General features: G+C 44.9%; 1 long non-coding RNA gene across 1 annotated transcript; it reads right to left on the minus strand.

The window, feature by feature from the left end:
* Window positions 1-9,105: 9,105 nt before the first annotated feature.
* On the minus strand, window positions 9,106-13,791 carry LOC122392732. Its single transcript, XR_006258572.1, has 3 exons — window positions 13,678-13,791; window positions 10,146-10,489; window positions 9,106-9,659 (listed from the first exon to the last, which is right to left on the minus strand). It is a non-coding gene; the product is annotated as an uncharacterized LOC122392732 (long non-coding RNA).
* Window positions 13,792-14,083: the final 292 nt, after the last annotated feature.

Genomic DNA, 14,083 nt, shown 5'->3' on the forward strand with positions numbered 1-14,083 from the left:
CAGCAGCTACCGGCAGGGGCGCTGGCCGCAGCAATATGCGAAGGGATGGGGAGGGGGAGCGTACGGTCGAATGTTGAGAGATAAATTGAAGTTTTCTTAACTTATAGTGTAGATGGTTTGGGAAAACTTCATTGAGATGGGCATGGTCAAAGAAATAAAACAATTCCGATCAACAATAAAAGTGATGCGATTTATACCTATGCGTCAGCAACGTCGCACGTGGACAAAGTGCATATATTTAACTACCGTATTTATTTGGCATTAGTCTGTAAAAATATTTTTATTTTTGTCAGATACGATTTTTGTATGATGTAATTTCTAGCCTTCATAAATGTTCTGAAAACAATTTTACATTAAAATAAGAACATATTTCTTACTTGCCCAGTATCAATACCGTTTACGCGGCCTTCACGGGCAATGGCTCGGGTCAATGGTTGGTAGCATTAGGCTCCCATACTGTCGCTAGGTAGACGGTTCCTATGCAAGTCCACAAATCAGACGGCTGAAATTCCTGCCGGGTTGTTTTATGCTCGACCAATGGAGCAAATGCGCTAATGGGGTTAAAATTATGCTGGAAGAAAGAGCTTGCTCATTGCTCAATGCTCATTTTAACGGATACCATTCACTGAAGACACGCGAATGGAATGAGAGATTTACACTCTATTATTAAAGGGACCCTCCCACCTTAACATTAGATTTGAGTTGAGATAGCCAAAATGGGGTCCCTGGCTCACAATTACCGGTTTCGACACTCATAACATCGAAAAATGCCTTAAATCGGAAATATTGAATTTCAAAATTGCAGCATTTTGATTCAGAGGGGCTAATGCATTGGAATACCCCTCTGAATGTGTGACGTCAGCGCAGATATCTAACGATTTTTAAATGTTTGACTAAAACGTTTTGTAGCACGCGGTGGTATATGCTGCGTTGCGCGCAACAAATGCCGCACTTATAAATAAAGTCGCTAGGAACAGCGGAGATCCCAAAAAGTAAACAAAAGTAAAAGTCTAATATCTTGAAAACCGGTGAATATTTTTCGATGAAATTTGGTAGATATTGGTTTTCGCTCTTTCTGAACCGAGCGACATCACTTTCTTGCCAATTCATTAACTTTTTTGAAGGTGGGAGGGTCCCTTTAAAGGGACCCTCCCACCTTAACATTAGATTTGAGTTGAGATAGCCAAAATGGGGTCCCTGGCTCACAATTACCGGTTTTGGCACTCACAACATCCAGAAATGCCTTAAATCGGAAATATTGAATTTCAAAATTGCAGCATTTTGATTCAGAGGGGCTAATGCTTAGGAATACCCCTCTGAATGTGTGACGTCAGCGCAGATATCTAACGATTTTTAAATGTTTGACTAAAACGTTTTGTAGCACGCGGTAGTATATGCTGCTTTGCGCGCAACAAATGCCGCACTTTCAAATAAAGTCGCTAGGAACAGCGGAGATCCCAAAAAGTAAACAATCGTGAAAAGTCTAATATCTTGAAAACCAGTGAATATTTTTCGATGAAACTTGGTAGATATTCGTTTTCGCTCTTTCTGAACCGAGCGACATCACTTTCATGCCAATTCATTAACTTTTTTGAAGGTGGGAGGGTCCCTTTAAAGGGACACTCCCACCTTAACATTAGTTTTGAGTTGAGATAGCCAAATTGGTGGCCATGGCCTGCAAATACCGGTTTGGGCACTCACAACATCGACAAATGCTTTAATTCGGAGATATGGAATTTCAAACTTGCAGTTTTCGGATTCTAAGGGGCTAGTGCTTTGGTATGCCCCCTTAGAATTTGTGACGTCAGCGGAGATCTAACGATTTTTAAATCTTTTACTAAAACGTTTGGTAGCACGCGGTGGTATATGCTGCTTTGCGCGCAACAAATGCCGCACTTTCAAATAAAGTCGCTAGGAACAGCGGAGATCCCAAAAAGTAAACAAAAGTAAAAGTCTAATATCTTGAAAACCGGTGAATATTTTTCGATGAAATTTGGTAGATATTCGTTTTCGCTCTTTCTGAACCGAGCGACATCACTTTCGTGCCAATTCATAAACTTTTTTGAAGGTGGGAGACTGGGAGGGTCCCTTTAACAAAAAAGCTTCAAAAAACATTTCGTCGATGCCCCAGTAAAAAACAGTCCTCTCCGTCTCCTCTTGACCATCGTTTTTCGATGCCGTTTGTAAAAACGTACAAAGGCATTCGATGAAGGGTTTTAGTCAAATACAAAATGTTACTAAAAATAAATATTAACTCAATCCGAGTACCTTTTATATTCTTCTTATACATGTCATATACAAGCCTTAGCTTGTATCCTTTATGGCCGGGGCAAGGTCCGAAGTCTGTTCAGCGTAAAACGTTTTTTTTTATTGATTCGATAAATGTAGCAACGAGATATACAACTTTTTATTGATTCGATAAAAGATACCAACGAGACATACAATTTAACTTAAATTTAATTTTAAATTTAATAATTTAATTTAATTTAACGCGCCCCGCTGGGGGGGGGGGCAGAATCTGCCCCCTCCCGTTTTTCGCCAATAACTTCTAAACGCGTTACACCAGCGACGTCAAACTTTCAGTACCTTATCACACATCAATTTGACACGTTCCCTGAAAATTTGAGCGAAATCTGTCGGAAAATTGTTGAGAAATTGACGTTTTAGTGACGTCATGTTCGCCATTTTCGCCTCAAAAACGGCAAAATTTCAAACGCCGCTAACATCTTCATTTTTAAAGGAATCAAGGCGTAACAAAATGGTTATACGTGATTCTACTTTGTATATCAAAAGGCTATCTCGGTTTTTTGAAAATTCTGGATTTTGGCCCAATTTTTTCTTTAAAAAACTGACTTTTCGGGAAAATAATTATAAAAGCCGAAATATTAAGTGTATCGAAAAAACCGGAATATATGTCAGGGAAGTGGTCTATGTGCACCTACATACCAATTGTTAGAAGAATCGGTTAAAAAATGTGGGAGTTATTAAAAAATTTATGACGTCACGCACACACAAATTTTGAAAAATGTTTTTTTGAGGTTCTAGACCTCGTACGGAAACAAAAACAGCACCATTCGATTCGCCGTGAAAAACTGCATCAGACAGACACCTTTTTAGGCCTTAACAACCAACTTCAAAATTTGACCTCACTTGACCTGACCTTGACCTGACCTCGACCTGAAATTCATCCAGAGGTGGTCCATATCACTTATCGAGTGTGCCTATTGAATTATATGAGTAAAATGACCAATAAAACATGTGTCGCACATGCCTTTTCTATATTTTGTTTTTGGTGACCTGACCTGACCTGACCTGACCTTGACCTTGACCTTTGAATGACATTGTATGCAACGAATATGTCTTGATAGTCTAAGAACACGTTTTGGGCAATCAGTCTCAGTCCATTCTTCGGCAACTACGGTGCAAGGGCGATACTGTATAGAAACTTGCATTTTGTACCCTTACCTGACCTTGACCTGACCTCTGACCTACTTAAGCAAAAAAATTGGGCTCTTAAGATCCGCCTTGTTGAGAGCTTTCGATTGCCGTTTTCCCCGTCTTTCTACGACCATCGGTTCGGAAGTTAGACAGGGGGGGGCAGAATCTGCCCCCCCCCCCCCAGCAGGGCGCGTATGGCTGAATAGCCCAGCGGGGCGCGGGTTAACCTTCGCCCCAGTTGGGGGGGGGGGGGCATATGTTACCATCCTGTCGCGTTGTTTGCGTGTGAATAAAAAACTGCGGCGCGTAGCGCCGCGCCACTTAGAGAGCAGCTTTTTGTACATCAATTTTGGACAATGTGTGAAATTTTTGACCCCAGGTCATGTCAGATCAGGTCACCAGGTCAAGTTAACCCGCGCCCCACTGGGGTCTGCGTATAACACGCCCTACTGGGGGGGGGGGGGGCTCTCCGGCCCCCCTCCTATAAACTCCGAAACTACTGGGCCGATGGTCAAAATTCAAACGGCGTCTGAGAGCCCCGGAAAAACTGTCGAGGAGCGAAACCTATTTTCATTGACCTCGAGGCCACCGATAACGTCACAGGTCAGGTCGAAGTAAAAATTATTAGCATTTTTGCTTGTTTACATTTTGGGCTCTGGCCGCCGTCTAACAAGTCAGATTAGGCTCATTTTTAGATCTAGGAAAGTTACCGAACGATTCAAACGGCTTTCGATATAGCCCCACCGGGAAACTATGTACATTGTGACCGAACTTCATTGACCTGGGTGCAGCTGATGTAGTCACAGGTCAGGTCAACCGTCAAAGTCGCATTTTTCACCGTTTATGGGCCTTCTAAGGAATGCGTCATAACATCGAAAAACACCTAAGATGTGTTCAGGTCGACAATAGATATGGATCAACTGACATGCAACTGACCTTTTTTCCAGTCAAGTCATGACCTTGACCTTGTGTCAAAGTTCCAAATGACCTTTTAAAGTCAAATTGTAGTTCAGTTGGCGCGTCTCGACGAGAGAAACACGATGCCGACAAAAGAAATGTCGAGCCCATAGATATAAAGGCGTGGAGCCTGTCTTGAGCCAAGTTATTTTAACCCGCATCGTGCTGGGAGGGGGGTGTTTTTACGCCCCCCCCCCTCCCCTCAGGTTTTTCGCATTTCAAAAACGGCGGCGCGCAGCGCCACCGTTTTTGGTACACCTGTTCATCCATAATTTCCGCATACCTATGTTGTGAAAAATTTTAGACCCGGGTCGTTCAAGGTCAGGTCACCAGGTCACGTCAAGTGACCTTACCTCTGAAAAGTTCAAAGGCTCGCTATAGCCACTCCGACGGAACGATTACTTTGAAGCTTTCAGCGCTTGATATGAGTAACAGTAGGTATGTATAAAATGTACATATATCTCGGATTTTTTATATATGTGACCTAAGGTCAGGTCAATTTTGCGACCTCTCCATTATGTCTAAGTCAATGGGAGAAAATTGAAATGCGCCTCTTTTGGACGGACGACGTTCAAAACGCTCTCAAACATCGGTTCACTAAAAAATGACACATTGAATCGGAAAAATGCACCTATGTCTGTCTGCACCTATGTCACAAATGTCTGTTACCCCTGAGGTCATCTCAGTTCATGAACGGTCACCAGCAGTTTTTTTTTTTTTTGCTATAACTTTTGATAGAGATGTGCTAGAGCGGTGAAAACTCATCAGATGTGTTCAGCTCCACGATACGGATCGACTAATATGCAACATGACCTTTTCCGGTCAGGTCACGACCTCGACCTGAGGTCAAATTTTAAAAATGACCTTTCAAGGTCTACAAATAGTTCATTCGACGCGTCTCGACGAGAGGAACACAATGCTGCCAAAAGTAATGTCGTGGCTGTCTTGAGTCAAAAGTTATTGCCGAAAAACATTTATCGTGAAAACGGCTATTTTTACAGTTTTTGCCCTCTGGAAGCTAAACCGTAGACCTGAGGTCAAATCTGAGAGCAAGTATCAGAAAAGTCTGTAAAAGGGCTATCGAATGCGCCTTTCCGCAGCGCTGTAGCTCAATTGGTTCCCGAGTTAGCCGTTGGCAGTTTAAAAAATTATTGAAATTGACTGAATTTGACCTTTAATGACCTCTGGTGACCTGACCTTTGACCTGAACTTAAAAATGACTAGGATGTTTTCTTCCTTATTTTTGACGCTCTTTCGATTGCCGCTTACCGCATGTCGCTACGTGGCCCCGGAGCCGAGTTAGAAGGGGGGGGGTCGTGAAAACGCCCCCGCCCCCAGCACTCTGAGGAAAGTTCAGGCCACTAGCAATGGGTTTAATAGTGTAAAACGACAATTTTACGTTTTTGCTCTCTGGACTCTGGAGTCTAATCGCTAAGCCGTTGATCTTACGTCAAAGCTGAGAGCTTGCTCCAGAAAGACCGTTAAAACAACTATCGAATGCGCTTTTCCGCGGCACTTTGGCTCTATTATTGGTTCCCGAGTCGTGCCAATTTGTAAAAAAAAAAATATTTATTGAAATAGGCAAAGTATTAGGTACATTTGATGACCTCCGGTGACCCGACCTTTCACCTAAGCTAAGAAATGGTTTAAGTACTTTCCTCATGATTTTTGACGCTCTTTTCAATACCGCATGTCGCCAAGTGGCCCAGGAGCCGAGTTAGACGGGTGTTTTAACTGAGCACCCTCCCCGGCACGGTTGGCGCCGAGCATCGGCCCGGCGCGGGTTAAAACTGTGACTAGACATTTACATTTTTAAGGAGAAATTTCTGAGTTTAACCCTCACCGGACCTAATCGGTTTTCTACATGCGTCCCGGCCGAGATGCCAGGTGGTGGGGAACTAGGGGAGGGGGCGACTCACGTCGCTTTTTCACCCGTAATTGAGCTACAGCCTCGCAGAAGAAATAAGAGTGCGGCGTTACGAGACGAAGCAAATGGTATCCAATTGTAAGGTCTCAGGTCAACTGGTGACCTCAGAGGTCAGGGCGAGTACACCAACGTTCGAGTACCTACGCTTTTTGGTAAATAGCTTCGCCAAAAAAAGGTCGCAGTCACAATTTTAGCACCATCGTGTGCAGAGTCACAATTTTAGCACCATCGTGTTCTCCATGCTCAGACGCGTCGAATGCTACACTAATGTTTAGGTGAGGTCAATTTAAGGTGCTGACCTCTCGTCAAGGTCCGGTCAGAGACACACTGCACACAGGTCACGAAGCTCCTCGAAGGATTTCATATCGCATCATTCGATTCGGCGGGTCTTTCCAAGTCCATTGGTGGCTTTCAAAACTCGCTAACTCAAATTGATCGGGAGCTATTGACGAAAAACTCATATAACCGTAATGACGTCACCCAAGGTGTAAAAGTGAAACATCATACCTTGCAATGAGTATGTTCATGAAGTTATGATTTGATGTGCTTGAGGTAGCTTTTGAGCATTCTCGGCGCCGAAATAACAGCTTCCATATTTCCACCATTGGCTGATAATGGTGAGCTCATGTGACCGACCTGACCTCAGCTAACCCGTAATGAAAAAAATCCGAGATGAGCTTATTGCAAGGCCTAGCTGGAAGATACGAGTAGGGGAGACTGGGGAGAAGTGGGACATTATTTTGACGTCAACTTTGAAAAATCGTAAAAAATAGAATATTTAAGATTTAAGTAAATTGATTGCATTTACTGGTAAACGGTTTATTTCTTCTTCATTCTGTACTGTTTTTATGCGTGTTTGTTCACGTGTTACTTCTCAAATTTAAATTTTAGGCAAGGCCCTATATACCAGGTAGGGTCGTCCGGCGATTCTACCTTTTCGTGACGTCAGCTCGTGACGTCATTTGGAGTCAAGTCTCGAAGCCCCGTTCAATCCCCATGTAAATGAGCGATTTTCGAGGCACTGTAGAATGAAGTCTGCACAAGATATATCAAACCTAAGCATCTTATCTGAAAGAGCAGACAATTTTCTGCAAGTTATCTATTACGTGTTTTTCGCTAAATCTTTTGCTTTTTTCACAAAAGTGTAAAATGTCCCCCCATGTCTCCGCAGCCTCCCTGCCGCCGGCCGCCGCGCGGTCGCGGTAGTGTAGTGGTTAGCGTGCCCGCGCAGTATTCCAAAGGTCCCGAGTTCGAATCTATGCGGTGCGGAACTTTAATTGCAATTCCAAGCTGAATATACGCACATCCATAATAAATTATTATTCGTATAGCTAAACTGTCACCAAGCTATCCATATAAATTGACTTCACCCAAAATATCGGCAAGATTCTATTAAAATATAAATTCAAATATGGCGGCTTGGACTGCCGCGTGCGTTAGGCTCCGCCCATAGCTCCGCCCACATGCGTGACGTCATTCGTGTTAGTGGACACGCAGAGAGATAGGGGACGACATGGGCCTGATTTTAGGAAAGGTTGACAATGGGGTGAACTGGGACACGTCCAGGAGAAGTGGGACAGATGATGGGGAGAACTGGGACTGGTCGAGAAATGTGATTTAAATGGAATACAATAAAAATTTGATGACCCATCACGAAGAAGAAGGTGTTTTTAAAGTTGACACCTAAAGAAATCACCTCGATTATCTTTTTTGAATTACACTGACAGCACTGAGTATCCTGGAAAAAATTCCCATGCATTTGCATGCGGGAGAACTGGGACAGGGTTTAGGCACGTTGTCCCAGTTCACCCCAAGTCGTCATTTTTATTTCAGCTGCTCTCCCACACAAAAAGTATAACAGATACATAAAAAAGTGTTTCTGCACAATTAAGATGACATCACTGATATCCAAAGGTGAACGGCCTGAACATTTTACATCGCTGAATAAGCGGCAAATTGAATTAGAGTAAAATGCCAAAAATCACATTTTAGACCCTAACTCAATATCTCAGAGACAGGCAACCGGAAAAGGAAACCGCTTGGCTGTGACGTGCCCCGACTAAATTCATGAGAAAATATGCAAAAACAAAATTGTTTGTCCAATCGGTCACTAAGATATTGAAGGTGTCCCACTTCTCCCGCGTCCCAGTTATCCCCACTCTCCCCTATAAGGTCCTGTACGTTTCACCTCCCCCCCCCCCCCCCCCTGTGAAGGTTCCTTTGGCACTAAGGTTATTGCTAAGTTGCGATATTTTGTTCACGCAGAGGTTCAGTGTTCACTTATCGCGTCATAGGTCAGTGACCTGACCTGACCTGCAGATACGGTTTGTATCACAATTCACAAAATCTGGCCTGAATCAAAGGTCAGGTATGCCAGCTTTCAGCTCTCTATTGCCAGCGTATTCCGAGCTATCGCGAAAAAAAAACGGGGATATCCGCCCCTCGCCCTCCGTTGAATTATCAATGTGCGGCCTCACGAAATACAATAACATTTTTTTGCCCACTATTGAATTTCCGGTGCTGTTGCTAGCACTTCGCATTGTGTACAGGAAATCGCTGGCATCATCGGCAATTTGCATGATCATGCAGACTTGGGTAGTGTCCAAAACAGCCACTTTTCTCGATCGATTTTAGCTTGAGGCCGTCCAGTGACTGCCCGGTCTCGCTAAAACAAAGTTTAAGTATGCTCCGATGCATTATCAATGAGCTATGAATAAAAACAACCACATTCTATAATAACATTCAGCTGTGGATAGATTGGTGTCCCCTGAACCACAGATAAGCGTTCGACAATTATATATTTCATTCCACCAGACCAACAGCTGAACATCCTGCGATATTTCTTGTTGACACGTTCAACACCGTACCAGACGGTAGAGCACACAAACACTATCTGACTGCGTTGATCGCGACGGCCGAACAGTCCATGATCACATTACTCCCTTAGCACCTAACTACGGACATCAGGATAAATCGAGCATCCGAAAATGTTGGTACAACTACCCTACCCAGTTCATAACGAGTGACCGCATAAAGCAATATCTGTTATTAGAAAAAAGCATCGGATATTACCAGTCTTTTTACACACCCTTTACGCTGATGACATCAGCAAAGGAGACTTCATTGGCGCAGTGTGTCAGACTTACCCAGACCCGGCCAGACCAGTCTAGCAGTCTGGAAGTCTGACAGAGACTGACTCTCAATGCATCACGAGGGACTAACATTAGGCACCACCCGTAGTGAGGCCGGACCACTACCGTCGGAGAGGAGGCACCAGCCGCTTCCGAGAGGCACGGCACCGACTTCAGAGCACGGGGGTAGAGATGAACAACGAGCTCTGTGAACGACAGCGGGTCACTGGTCAACAAGCGACCCTATGAGCGACTATCGTAGCAAAAATAGGTAGCTTTTGAGAAATGATACCCAAGGGGCCGCTAAACCTCAAAATATTTAATTACAATTATGCATCGCATTCGCGGGTGTGATCTACCAGACAGCGCAAAAAAAAAAACTCTGCGTGCTTGATCGTTGCGGATGAGCACTCTAGAAAAGGTGATATGAAGCAAAAATGCTTAAAAATGTGAAGTGGAAAAATAGAAAGTAGGTACCCTAATACATCACAAAGAGGACGAGCTGCAAGATGAGTAATCTAACCCAAAAAGTCTCTCATGAAACTGTTCTCTTTTAAAATCAATTTTGGATGTCGGTTCATCAAAGTGGATCAATTCTACCCGCCGTCCACACATGCAACACTATTCTGCCTCTCACCTTCGGCACTGCTCACCATCTCGTCGCCCACACCTCCCCGTCCCCGTCTACTCACACGCGGCGGCGTCATCCGTCTTCCGTCATCAGCCGTCATCGTCGTCATCGGACGGCACAAACAGGTCATTCTCCTCCAGGAAGCTGGCAAAGTTTTTACTGATACTCGCTCCGAGCAGCAGGCCAGGTATGACGGTGAACAGCGCACCCACCACGCCCAGTCGACTTCGGTAGGGCTCGGGCCGCACCCCGCCGGTCGGGAGGGTGACGGCTGTGCGCAGAGGTGCCGCCGGCCGCGCGGGGGTCAGCAGCGCGGCGGCGGACACCGAGCGAACCAGTCCGCGGAGGTGAGACATGACGCCGCCGCTGCTACCGCTGCTGCGGAGATGATGGCTCGTGAAAAACCTGGAGGGTAGAGGGAAAGACATGTCAATATTGGGAAGGGGGATGGACTGAAATATGCTACTGGGAAAACATGTTCACAGCTTAAAATTGCAGGAAAAGATCATCATAGTAAGCCAGGAACTTCTCTTGTATAAATCAAAACTTATACTCCATACAATTTATGCAAGTGAAATGAAAACTGTTTACGGTAAACAAGGAACCAAATCGGATAGAAATTTCATTTGAAAACTTTATAGGCATTGACACTATCAAACATGGGCGTAGGAACGGCTGGAACATTGTGGGTGCATGGGTGCAGAAATCCAGCCATGGCCGGTGAAGCGGGGGGGGGGGGGGGCGACACCCGAGCGAAGGCTCGTTACGAGCTTTGAGGGTGTACCATGTCGAAAAGGTACCAACCGATAAGTGCATTTGGAAGCATTGACCCTCGCATGTGTAGGGGGGTCGGATGAACCCCCCCCCCCGTTGGTTGTTCGCAAATTTCTCGCGCAAAAAGCGGCCGATCGCGACGAAACTTTTAGTACCCTCGAGTTGATCAGTTTTACACCTACTCTAAAAATTTCATGACCCTGACCCAAAAGACCTTTGACCTGTGACCTGATTCTCGAGACCATGTTCGGCCGGAATCGCGATTTGGCGTATGTCAGCTCACATTATCCGCGCGTTTCCAGTCTTTTTGTGATTGTAGACGTCCAAACATGTGAAATGATGTTCTTCCCATGCATCACGGTGGGTGTGAAGATAACCTGAAGGTCAGGTCAGGTCATTGACCTTTGATGACCACGGTTCACTTTTTCGAGTTTTACATGTTTCTAGGGTAGTTTGTAGGGCTGATGTCGAATTTAGCATCCATTTGAACGTTTACGAAGTAGTTTTAGTGCTTTCGTGACATGCTACGACGCCGTCAGTGGTAGTTGACACCTAGGTACTATGGATAGCCGGTAGGACGCCTAATGGTTGACCTGACCTGACCTGACCCGATCTGGCCTAAATGCATGAAGAAATCATCTGTGATCAAAACTAACATCAGATATTTGTGATCAGCACCCCGAAAAACCCGATAACAGCTTCACTTTACGCAGTTCTAGCAGGTCCCGATTTTCCCGACTTCTGGAATATTGACCTGACCTGGAAGGTCAACCAATGAAGTAGGACCTTAAAATTGGGTATCATCGGCTTCCTCTCGTCACGGGCAACACCCTCGTTTTTTCCGCGAAGCTCTAGCTCGATCAGGGGCCGAACGGCAGGGGGTCCGACCGACCCCCCTCCCCCTCCCCCTACACATTAGAAGCTGGAAAACGCTGCACACATTCGAGGGCTAATGCAGGGTGGCGCCGATAAGTGAAGACAATATGTGCTCCACACAAAACATCAATTTTTTGGCAAAAGTCAGTACTTTGGATGAAAGTTTGGAACTGGGGTGACTGATGGCGACCTGTCGAGCACACTTCACTCGATGATTCCCCCTCCGCGTCGATGACGGCCTCGATGCGCGGCCTGAACCGGGCGCGGGCCTTGGTCAGCATGGTTTTGTCCATCTTGACCATCATCTGCTTGATGGCTGACTTCAGAGAGTCAATATTGTTGTGTGGGTGTTTGTGTTCCTCTCGACTACGCCCCAGACGTTTTAGTCGAGCGGGTTCAGGTCCGGGGATTTTGGCGGCCAGAACTCGGGCGTGATGTGGCTGTGCAGGTTGGCGCTCATCCACTCCTGCGTCAACCTGGCCTTGTGGGCGGTTACAGAGTCTTGTTGGAACACATAGGGCCTTCCTCAGCCACTCGGTCGATCCAGGGCTTCACGACGTCACCACTCACCGCCATCGACGGTGACGTCGACGTCGGGTCATCGTCGACGACGTTCTCGACTTTGGCAATGAAATCGTCGTCTCTGACGGCATCAGATCGTCGGGGATGTTTCTTCCGCTTTGCCACAGACGGGACGTCGCCCACAGACTCATCCAAGCTCCGCTTGACTTTAAAATCATGGCTTCTGTCGACCTTGAGGAAGTTGGCGACCTCGGATGCCTAGCTGCCGGCGTGAAGCGCCACAATGACCGCGTGCCTTTTCATTTCTTCCGTTATTATCTTCAGCTGCAACGTTTCCTTTTGCTATGGACAACAATTTACATAAAGCATGGAACATGAATGCAAAAAAAATTATTGCTCTTCACAAAACAGTTTCCTCGTAACACAGGTTTGACATTTGTGGTTATTTACCGGCGCCACCCTGTATTGTCAATACTGACTACCGCAAAAAGTAAAAGCGGCCAACTTAGCCATTTTCGAAGATATCGGGCTAAAAATTTTGACAGTGGGTCATCGGTTCGGTATGTGTTCAATCACATGCTCCATTTCCCTTTTTCAGCACAAATGTAAGCTTTGAAGACCATCACTGATCACAGTAGCAAATGCTTCGAAAGATGGATAGTAGGCAACATATCCTGAATTTGCCGTGCTGCATGGGAAGTAGTGTTGATGAAAAAGGGGTTTTTGGTTCAGATTATTGTGGGTGCAGAATACATTGTCTGCACCCACTGGATAAATATTGTGGGTGCAGCTGCACCCTTGCACCCATGGTTCCTACGCTTATGCTATCAAAAGAACACTGATAAAGGCACCAAATTCAATTGTCATTACTGGTACCTGGTGCTTCAACAAATTATATTTATCTGAAACCACAGCCTGGTGTTTGGGCCTCGGGCTGGTGCACCAGCATCAAATTTGAAAGCCCACAGGTGTTCTCCTCTGTTGAAATTGACAAAAATTGACAATTTCATATAACATAGTAGAGTTAGCAGAACAATTTGATTTCAGTGTGTCCTTAAATAATACTTAAAAATTAAAATGCCAGACGGAGCACTTTTAGAAACATCTGAAAGTAAACAAACCAACAGCACATTTCCACGGCCACCTTTTTTGCCTGATTTGCTTCTCACGCAGACACTTCATGTTGACAAGCATGATTCACTATTCCTATGAACTATGAAGTGACGATGATAAACATGCGGAATAATATGTTCTGTTGTTGCATAAAACTTTATCATAGGTATCCACCATTTTCAGACTAAATTGATATTGAAAGGAAAAAAATAATTGTTTTCCCATTATTTTATAATGAATTGCGAGTGACAGTTCATGAAGTTGGACAACTTATGGGCACAATTGGTTAATGATTACTGAAAGCACACCTTCAAATGAAGTAATTTCAGTTTATTCACCACCAAACTATCACTTATCGTGCATTATTTATCAACAGTGCAAATCCATAAGAATCTTGGCAAATCCATTGACGGGATTTCGCCTACCCACGCCACTTACGCCGCAAGAACTACTGATACCATATTTTCATAGTGAAGAAAAAACTTCACACAAGCATGATCCTTAGCGACATCCACGTCGTTCTTTCCACGGTGACTATAGTTCTCTGCTTACTTGTCGTTTCTAGGTGTCTGTCGTCCTCACTCCTCAAATATCTTATATAGCGTGGATACTTTCAATATGTCGAGTTTAAATATCATTTGACGATCACGTATGCTTACGCCACACAATGACGACCGGTTTCCAAGCCACGGCGACGGCGATCCCATAAGAATT

This window comes from Amphibalanus amphitrite, unplaced genomic scaffold (genome assembly GCF_019059575.1).
Source record: "Amphibalanus amphitrite isolate SeventyFive unplaced genomic scaffold, NRLGWU_Aamphi_draft 000499F_arrow, whole genome shotgun sequence".
Classification (NCBI taxonomy): domain Eukaryota; kingdom Metazoa; phylum Arthropoda; class Thecostraca; order Balanomorpha; family Balanidae; genus Amphibalanus; species Amphibalanus amphitrite.